Source organism: Macrotis lagotis, chromosome 6 (genome assembly GCF_037893015.1).
Source record: "Macrotis lagotis isolate mMagLag1 chromosome 6, bilby.v1.9.chrom.fasta, whole genome shotgun sequence".
Taxonomy (NCBI): Eukaryota; Metazoa; Chordata; class Mammalia; order Peramelemorphia; family Peramelidae; genus Macrotis; species Macrotis lagotis.
Window position 1 is genome coordinate 32,163,018 of NC_133663.1, and position 10,202 is coordinate 32,173,219.

Consider the following 10,202-nt stretch of genomic DNA (forward strand, 5'->3'; position numbering starts at 1 on the left):
CATGGCTCCTTAAATTATCAAAGGTCTAGATTAAAATCACTGCTTTGGTGTGACAAGTCACTTAACCTCAGTGACCTCAGTTTTCCGATCTGCAAAAAAGAGAGGAATGGATTAAATAATCTCTGGAGTCTCTTTCAGCTCTAAATCAATGAAACTATGAATACTATTGAAGAATTGCTAAGTGGCATAGTAGATAGAGAGCTAGGCTCATCTTCATGAGTTCAGATCTGGTCCCAGATACTTACTTAGGTGTGTGACCCTGGGAAAGTCACCTTACCCTGTTTGCCTCGGTTTCCTATGAAAGGCACTAGAGGAGGAAATGACAAACTTCTCCAGTATCTTTGCAAAGAAAACCCCAAATGAGGTTCTGAAATGAACAGCCAAATGAGAGTCTCTTTAGCTGAATAACCCTCTGGCCATTGTGTAATTGGGGAACATAAGGTTCTGAAACATAAAAGTCTCAGCTTCCCAACAGGTTCCTCACCCAGTTCTCCTTCATCACCTATTGCTCACAAAAATCCCAACCATCTGTGTGCAAGGAGGAATACTCTGACTAGTAATTTATCTCTTTCCTTCAGCTACTGGGCAGAAACAATTTGTTGCTTTGCATATCTGTCCCTTGACACACCCATAACCAGAATTTTTCACACACATGCTCAAGGAAGACCTTTGCATGCTAGGCCAATAGGAGATGGAGAAATTATACAAGTCTCAAAAAAATGAAATCCAGGTAAAATCTCTGCTTTCAACAGAATCACTCAAATCCCTGCTACCATTTTTTTTGTCTCATGTTGTTCATTGATGGACAGAGGTAGTGTGGCATAGAACATATTTGAAGTCTTGAAAGCTTGGATTAAAATTCCACCCTCAACTAGCTCTACAATCTTGAGTAAGCCACATGACTTAACTCACTTTTTTACATCTGTAAAATTTTGGAGTAATATTACCCACAGGACCTAATTTACAGGTTATATCAAGAAAGCACTTTGCCTGTGACATACATAGATTTTAGGAACAGTCATTTCACTGGAACAGTAATTCCCTGAGCGAAATCTTAGAGAGGAGGCTCACACAAAGCCAAGATCAGAACTCAGAAACTCCTGAATCCAAATTCAGAATTCATTTCACTATGTATTCCTTTTTTTTTTTTTTAGGTTTTTGCAAGGGAGTGGGGTTAACCGGCTTGCCCAAGGCCACACAGCTAGGTAATTATGAAATGTCTGAGGTCAGATTTGAACTCAGGTCCTCCTGACTCCAGGGCCAGTGCTCTATCCACTGCGCCATCTAGCCACCCCTCACTATATATTCTACTTCTCAGTACTGAAGTAAGGAATCTTGGAAAGGCAACCAACTTGCAGTCTGGAGATCCAGTTCAAAACCTATTTCTGCCACTCAGGGCATGATCATGGCCAAGTCAACCTATCAAAGCCCTTCTTTATAAGAATTTCTCCTCTTCTCTCTCTCTCTCTCTCTCTCTCTCTCTCTGTGTCTGTCTCTCCCCCTCTCTCCCCCTCTCCTATACTTTTCTCTCAGTCTCTCCCTCCCTTTCTGTCTGTTTCACTCTCTCTCTCCCTCTCCCTCTCTCTCTCTCTCTCTCTCTCTCTCTCTCTCTCTCTCTCTCTCTCCCTCTCTGTCTCTCTCAACCTGATAAACATCAACAATCATAAACTTGTCTAGATCCAAATAACAGAAAAAGACTGTAAATGAAAATATAGATCTCTCTTATATGCAGATCACCTTTTAAAAGTCTATCCTATGGGGTAGCTAGGTGGCACAGTGGATAGAACACTAGCCCTGGAGTCAGGAGTACTTGAGTTCAAATCCAGCCTCAGACAATAATTACTTAGCTGTGTGGCCTTGGGCAAGGCACTTAACTCCATTTGCCTTGCAAAAACCTTTAAAAAAGTCTATCTTAGGTTTAATATAATGGCATTCCCACTACTCCATCTGATTCTCTTCCCTCTAGTGCATTGTGTTTACATTTTCAATGTCTCATTGACACATTTGGCTTTTACTAACTGGGTTTGGGGTATATTGCTTCCCAAATTTCCAAGCACCTTTACTGTAGGAAGTCCTTCCCAAGAAGTTTATATCCTTGGGTTATGGTTATTCTAAGACATCCACCAAGGCTGTTGTGAGGAACGTGGTTTACAAAACACTAAATAAAAAATAAATGATAATGTATCATATAATATTATTTATTATAATAGGGAGCCAGAATCAGTCATTAACTTGTCAAACCACATGGTTAAAGGTTTGAGGGTGGGGCAATGAGCCATTAAAGTTGATTTGGAGTAATCTCTTTTTTTCAGAGAGAAATCTCTTAAGGTATATAGATAAGTAACCACCATAAGTGCTGTGAATAATGGCTTATCAGCTAATTCATGTTTCAGCTGGCAATGATGAATGAACATTGAAACTTATAGCCTAAAAAGACAGATATAATAAGAATAAGTTACCCAGCTTGCCCAGTTCCTCTCTCTAGTGTGTCCATCTTTCTCAATCATTGAACCTTCATCTGCCGCTCCCCCTGTCTCCCTGTCTTTCTTTCCCTCCTTGTCCTTCTTTTGTCTCTTCTTTTTTATCCCTTCCTCTCCATCATTTATTTGGTGACAAGGTCAAAGTAAAGTGCAATTAAATTGTTTGCTGTTACATGTTAAAATTTCATTTTCAGAATGAAAACCAAGTGCTGTATAATTATACTAAATAACGATGAACTTCCTTTTGGGGGAACTCTGGAGGCTGGGGAGAAGGAGGTTATTATTGTTCAGTCACGTATGACTCTTCATGATCCCATTAGGGGGTTTTCTTGGCAGAGATACTGGAGTGGTTGGCCATTTCTCCAACTATGGAGGCAGAACACAGTATACACTGTTAGACTTGATTAATTGATATGTTTTTTAGGTTCACTGACCTACCATTTTCCTCTATATTATTCTTTGTTAGAAGGAATGGCAGCAGGGAAATGTTGGAAAATGAAGGCAATAAACAAAATATGTCAATAATTTTTAATTAAATAAACTGTACACTCTGTTAATAACTAAGATCTGGTCAGATGAACCTGTTAGATAGCTGTCTCTCTCAGAAGTCCTTTTCTATTATAAACCCTCCACAATCAAATCAAATCAAATCAGTTTAAATTAGTTTACTTTTTACTTCTGTCTGGATTTTGATTGCTTTTTTTCCCCATGAGCCATCCCTGCTTTAAACTGCTCAGCAGTTATAGGGTGATAAATGCCACATTCTTGCTATCCAAAAGGAAGTGGGTGAACATGGGGGCTATAAACAGCATTGGAAAGAGAAGTGACTTGGGAGTCAGGAGACCCAACCTCTTGTCTGGGCTTTGTCATGAGCTCCCTGTGTGACAAGTCATTTCTCTGGGGATCAGTTTGGACTCTGAGAAAAAAATGGAAAGGATGGGGTGGATGTTTTCTTTCTAAGAAGATGTCTTCTTAGTCGTAATATTGTACAATTCTGTGAAACTATTTTTTTTAAGTTTTTGCAAGGCAATGGGGTTAAGTGACTTGCCCAAGGCCACACAGCTAGGTAATTACTAAGTATCTAAGGTTGGATCCGAACTCAGGTCCTCCTGACTCCAAGGCTGGTGCTCTGTCTGCTGTGCCACCTAGCTGCCCGCTCTGTGAAACTCTTAAAGGTGGTAATAATCAGGTGATAACATCAGGGCAGTTAGGTGGTGCAGTGGATAGAGAACTAGACCTTGAGTCAAGAAGACTCATGCTCCTGAGTTCAAATTTGGCCTCCGATACTTAATAACTATGTGACTCTGGATGAGTCATTGAAGTTCTTTGCCTCAGTTTCCTCAACTGTAAAAAGAACTGATCACCAGTATTTTAGGAAAGAAAACCCCCAATGGGAAAGAGTTGGACATAATCGAACAGCAACAACACTGCAAAGAGAGGCTTGCCAATATCTTTGAGGAAGTTAATACACATAATATTCATTTTATATGGGAGATGGAGATACAAAAACTGACCCAGCCCTCAGAGGGTGATATAATGGGGGAGATATAAGGTATACAAATAAGCATATAGAAAATAAATGCAAAATAGAGTGGGGGGGAGAGATTAATTGGGGGTTAAGAAAAGTGGGGGGTAGGAGGTAGAATATGAGCTGATCATTGATGGAGGTGAAGATGAGGATTGCAATCCAGGCTTGGGCAAGAGCTTCTGCAAGGCAACATTACCTGAAGTGTTCCTAGATTAAAGAGTTTCATCTACTTCAAGGCTTGAAGAAACCCTGGGAGAAGATCTCCATGGACATTATTAATGAATGCATAAGTATACTGAGGTCCAGAGAGGTTAGATAATTTTGCCATGGCCAAAGAGGAAAGAGGTATTATGAGCTCTTCCCAACCCCAAATACCCTACTTCAAATGCCATTCAAGAGGAAGATTTGTGGTTTGTGGTCTCACTGGCAATGAGGAATTCCTAAGAAAGAGGTTCTTTTCACAAGCTTGCAGGGAATTTCACCTGTAAATTTACCATTCTACCTGTGACCCTATGGGAGCAAATCCAACCCAGATACACCATGTTTGAAGATACAGCCTATCTTTGAGGTTATGATCAGGGATTCCTTTGATCTGCCTACAGATCTGTCTAACAATTCTGCAAGATATTGCAAGGTTTAAAAACCCATCAGTGTGCATATATTCTAAATATGCCAAACCTGCCATTCTACTGAACAGCCCAGGGGAAGGGCGATCTTTTTTGTGTCTCTCTTCACTTATTTCCTTTCTTTTTATTTTATCTAATCCTTTCCCAACTCTTAACTGAACATAAAATGACTCTGTCCCTTCCTTTGGGTATCTAAAATGCCCAAGTCTACATTTGTTGTTGTTTAATTGTGTCTGATTCTTCAGGACCCCATATAGGGTTTTCTTGGCCAAAATAAAAAAAAAGTTATCCATGCAAAGCTTCTTTTTTTTTTGTTTTGCTTTGTTTTTTGCAAGACAATGGGGTTAAGTGACTTGCCTAGGGTCACATAGCTAGGTAATTATTAAGTGTCTGAGGTCTAGGTAATTATTTAATGAACTCAGGTCCTCCTGACACCAGGGCTGTGCCACCTAACTGCTCCCCACAAATAGTTTCATAGTCACATTACAGGTAATTGAAAATAAAAGTCAGTGACCAAGACATTCAACAATGGGGACATAGTTAAATAAATTGTGTCCTATTCATAGAAGTATGAGAATCAGAGAGATCTGAAAAAAAATTTGCTTTAAAATTTTATTTATTTAAAGCAGTGGGGTAAAGAGTGACTTGCCCAAGGCCACACAGCTAGGTAATTATTAAGTGTCTGAGGCTGGATTTGAACTCAGGTACTCCTGACTCCAGGGCTGGTGCTCTATCCACTGCACTACCTAGATGCCCCCTAAAATTTTTTTTATGAAATCATGTAAAATTCCCCCCAAAACCCAAAGCAAAAACCAAAAGAAAAAGCAAAATTCACATTAATTATGACCATATAAGAGAAAAAGAGAATGAATGGACAAGAAGAATTATCTGACAGTGATTATTTATATAGGGTTTTAAAGTATGAAAAGAGTTTTGTAAAGACTATCTCATTTGATGCTCCCCACCACCCTTTAAATTAGATATTATTATCATCCTCATTTTACAGATGAGGGAAACAAGGCCCCCAAAAGTTAAGATTCTTTCCCAGAGACACAGACACAATACAGTGTCTGTGAAAGTAATTATTTAGTACCCCAGGCTAAATCTGAATTCATGTCTTCCTGACTTCAAGTTTTATGATCTATTTTTGCTTCCATGAGGTAGCTAGGTGGTATGGTGGATAGAGAGCACCGGCCCTGGAGTCAGGAGGACCTGAATTCAAATCCAGCTTCAGACACTTAATACTTACCTAAACCCCATTGCCTTGCAAAATGAACAAAAAAAAAGATACATCTACTTTTGCTGCCATTTATCTCCCTAAATACACCAATGAGGAATAAATAAAAGCTTGCTGACATGACTTGTACTTTGAAATTATTGAATCAGCTTGTATATAGCTACTAAACTGCCTGTATTGATGTTCAATGTGACTTCTAATAAAACATTTCAGGAAAGCTGAAAGACAAAGAACTACATTCATGGACCAGCTAGCCTTCTGCTGCCACAAAGAAAATACTATCACAAAAACACATTAATTACAGTTAACTTAATTTCCAGCTTCACATCTGTCTGGAACCATCTTAGCAAATAGGACCAGAGGGGTGGAGACTCAGCCAACAAACACAGAAAAGTCATCAAAACAATGATTGGATAGCTTTTTAGAAAAGCTGATAAAACAGGTGGGGCAAAATTTGCTTTTATGATACAAAGACTTAAATGAGACAATATCAGCTTCAGGAAAGAAGAAAAAAAATCAAAGAGAAGTCTTTTGTTTCAAGCTTTTGCAAGCAAGGAAACCTGCCATTCTATTGGACAGCCCAGGGGAAGGGCGATCTTTTTTGTGTCTCTCTTCACTTATTTCCTTTCTTTTTATTTTATCTAATCCTTTCCCAACTCTTAACTGAACATAAAATAACTCTGTCCCTTCCTTTGGGTATCTAAAATACCCAAGTCTACATTTGTTGTTTAATTGTGTCTAATTCTTCAGGACACCATATAGAGTTTTCCTGGCAAAGATACTGGAGTGATTTACCATTTCCTTTTCCAGTGGATCAAGACAAAATAGAGGTTAAATGACTTGCCTAATGTCACACAACTAGGAAGTATCTGGGGTCACATTTGAACTCAGGTTTTCTGGACTCCAGGTTCAGTGTTCTAACCACTGAGCCATATAGCTACCTCTCAGACCCACATATATGAACATATACATATATATATATGTATATATATGTATATGCCCAAGTATACATACACACTTCATTTAACAGATGAGGAAACTGAGGCAGAAAGTAGTTAAGTGAATTTGCCCAGGTTCACATAACTATTTAGTTTCAGAGGAAGAAGACAGAAGTCACAGCCAAAATACTAAATAACTGTAAATTAACTAATTTTGACACAGGCTCTCCTAGCCATTTTTCAGGCAGCCTTTCTATATTCTCTGTCAAGATGAGAGAGGCAACAAGTCAGACTAAATAAGGCATTACACTTTAAGTGGGGAAGACCAGAATTCAACATGTTCTTCAAGCACTTGCAAGCTGTGAGTCCCTGAGCAAGTCACTAACTTCTCTCATCCTCAGCTTTCTCATCTATAAAATGGGTATAATTAGAGCTTGCAGGATTTTTTTTTTGCAAGGCAAGTGGGGTTAAGTGGCTTGCCCAAGGCCACACAGCGAGGTCATTATTAAATGTCTGAGACTAGATTTGAACCCAGGTACTCCTGACTCCAGGGCAGGTGCTTTATCCACTGCACCACCTAGGCACCCCACTGCGCCACCTAGCTGCCCCGAGCTTGCAGGATTTAGAGGACCTTTCTGACAAAGATGAAAATTCATTAAAAAAAATTAGCTCTTTTTCTAAGGTATCTTTTTCTCTTTTAAGATGATATTTTACTTCTCCAAGGGTGCTTCTTTCCATTCTTATAGCTGCCACACTACCTCAGATCCTCCTCATTCCAGGTGTCCTAACTGAACTCCCTACTTCCGATGCCTTCACTTTCCAGTTATCAAAATATCTTCCTAAAGCACAGGACAGATTATGCAATTACTTGATCAAGAGTGGTCCAGTGTTTTTGACTCTAGGATTTGGCGTGTAAAACCCTCCAAAATCTGGTTTCATTCAATTTCCAGAATGGTCAAATAATTGTCCTTCAACCACTCCACCTTGTGACCAAACTGCCCTAGCTGCTTTCCCAGCCTTGGGATTCTATCTCCTTCTGCCATGTCTTTGCATAGGTTGGCCCCCATTCCAGGAATGCGCACGCTTCCCTCAAGATTCAAACCAGATGATACCTCCTAGAAGATGTCTTCCCTCAAGACTCAATCCAGGGTAGCATCTCCTAGGAGATGTCTTACCTCTTCTCCCTGGTCCTTTAGGGCTCTCTTCCTCTTCAAATTAGGTTATACTTATTTATGCATTTAAATGTTGTCAGCATCCCTACCTCAATATATTGTGAGTTTTCTTGAAGACAGGGACAATTTTCATTTTTTTTCACATCTGTCCCTAGTGTCTTAAATCCCTGGGTTCAAAGCTTGTCTCTGATAGTTACTACCTAGAATAGAAACACTTGATTTCTATAGGCTTCTATCTCCTCATCTGTAAAATGGAGAGGAGCATTGTATTAAGTGACTTATAAAGTTCAGATAAGCCAACAATCCTTTGAAGTAATACAGAATTGAACTTAATTATTAATATATAGCAGAATTGTTACCCAAGTTCCAAAGTCTTTTTGCTTCCTATCCTCATGGAAATCCTAACTTCCCAAAGCTACTTAGAAGTAAAATCCTAAGAGAAGCTCATCTAGGGAGGATACAGATGATGTTGGCGATTAGAGCTAGCATTGATTTTAGAGCTTTAAGGCTTGTGAAGTGTTTTTCCAAATGATCACCGAGGCAAGAAGAGTATTTTCTTATAAGATATAATTACTCACCACAGTTTTGGTAGAAAATGATATTGTCTAGGGGCGGATAGGTGGCGTAGTGGATAAAGCACTGGCCTTGGAGTCAGGAGTACCTGGGTTCAAATCTGGTCTCAGACACTTAATAATGACCTAGCTGTGTGGCCTTGGGCAAGTCACTTAACCCCATTTGCCTTGCAAAAATCTAAAAAGCAAAAACAAAAAAAACATGAAAATGATATTGTCTGCTTTAGGCTGAAACCCCCAATATCTACCCACTTGAGGAGGGTCTGTGGAACCAACCACTCCATTCCAAAAAAGAGGGAAGGGAGAAATGGGAAAAGCTCCAAGAAAGGTAATGGTGAGAGAAAGAATAGAAGATGGGTCACAAGGAAGCAGAGACTGGGTCACCGATGCCAAAGCGACTTTGGGTGACCTGGCAGGGAGAGAAGGCCAAGAGCCTCACCCTACGGGGCAGACACCCAGTGGCTGGGCCGTGGATGCTGCTAAGAACAGAGCCCAGGACACCTTACTCTGTGGTCTCTTTCTTCAGGCTCCCACTGGAGCTGTTCCAGGAGAGTGCTGAATCGTATCTGCAACTCCTACTTCTGAAGAGTTAGTTTTGTTTTGTGTTTCATCATTTGTTTTAAAAAGAAATGTGTTTCTCTAAGATAACAAAGTCCTCCATTGAATTACTGAGTGAGTGTGGCTACAGGAGAGACCAGAGATAAAAAAGTTCCCCGGGAAAGATGCCGATTTTAGACTGCAACATGCGAGAGAGATTTGGGTGTCTATGGGCAGAGAGAGAGATTTGAGTATGAGAGACACGGAGAGACAGAGACAGAAAGAGAAGCAGATAGACAGATAAGGACAGATGAATCGAGAGAGAGAGAGAGAGAGAGAGAGAGAGAGAGAGAGAGAGAGAGAGTGCTGGAACGGGAGATAGACTGGCCCCGGCGGCCCCCAGCTCCGTGGGCCTGCGGGTCCGGCCCCGGCGGCCCCCAGCTCCGTGGGCCTGCGGGTCTGGCCCCGGCGGCCCCAAAGCGGGGCTACGAGGCTCCCGGCTCGGTGCCCACCCAGTCCGTCGCTGGGGCGATGGGGCGGCCGGGCGGCGCCGCGGGGAGGGCCCGGGCCGGCTCTGCAGGGCCGAGGTCAGGTGCGGCCGCGGGCACTTCGTCTAGCCGCGTGGCCTTGGGAGAGTCACCCGACCCCACTGCCTTGCGAAGAAAACCCTAAAATGAGACGGCCCCCCCCCCCCGGGCCCGGCCGGGCTCAGCACCCGCAGCCCCAGGCTCCGCTCCCCACGCCGGCCCCGAAGCTCGGCCGGCGCCCCCCTGCCCTCCCCGGCCGCCCCCGGCCCGCGCTGCCCGCCTGGCCGCCGCCGCCTCGGGGCGCGGGGAGCTCCGGGCACCTGCCCGCCCGCGGCGGGGCACCCCGGGGCGCCCTGTCTGCCCCCCACGCCGGCTCGGCCCGGGCCGCGGCCTCCTCGCGCCCATTTGACGGAGGCAAAAGCTGAGGCCGCCGCGCGGCCCGGGCTCCAGGGCGGCGGGGCCCCCGGGCCGGAGCGGGGCGCAGGGCAGGGGCCCCCCGGGCCGGAGCGGGGCGCAGGGCAGGGGCCCCCGGGACTCCGCGGGGGGCGCAGCCCTTACCTGGCGGGGCCGCGGGGGGCCCGGGGC

The 10,202-nt window shown here is 43.0% G+C and overlaps 1 protein-coding gene across 1 annotated transcript in view; it reads right to left on the minus strand.

The window, feature by feature from the left end:
• Nucleotides 1-10,202, minus strand: part of PLD1 (phospholipase D1) — a 257,572-nt gene extending 247,370 nt beyond the window's left edge. The window contains exon 1 of the mRNA XM_074190925.1: nt 10,176-10,202. The gene's annotated coding sequence lies outside the window, so the exon portion shown is untranslated. The remainder of the gene's footprint in view (nt 1-10,175) is intronic.